Consider the following 273-nt stretch of genomic DNA (forward strand, 5'->3'; position numbering starts at 1 on the left):
TTCAGCCTCATTCAGCTCTTTTTGGCTTCAATCAGGTCAACAACAGGTTCTGTTAACTCTGGTTTTACCTCCAGTTATGTGTTTATGTGAAAAAGCAGCATTAATGAAGCACTTTATATGACAGGAGATGGTCTTGTAATGCCTTTAAACAGCTTCAGTGAACTCCAGAAATTATTTATAAGTATTAGAATAAAGGATTTAGGGATTGTAGTTTATGGATTTATCACAAGAATGAAGTTCTACATGCTCACTTTCACCTTCTATGAGAGTCAG

This window comes from Stegastes partitus, unplaced genomic scaffold, assembly GCF_000690725.1.
Source record: "Stegastes partitus isolate 25-593 unplaced genomic scaffold, Stegastes_partitus-1.0.2 Scaffold296, whole genome shotgun sequence".
NCBI lineage: Eukaryota > Metazoa > Chordata > Actinopteri > Pomacentridae > Stegastes > Stegastes partitus.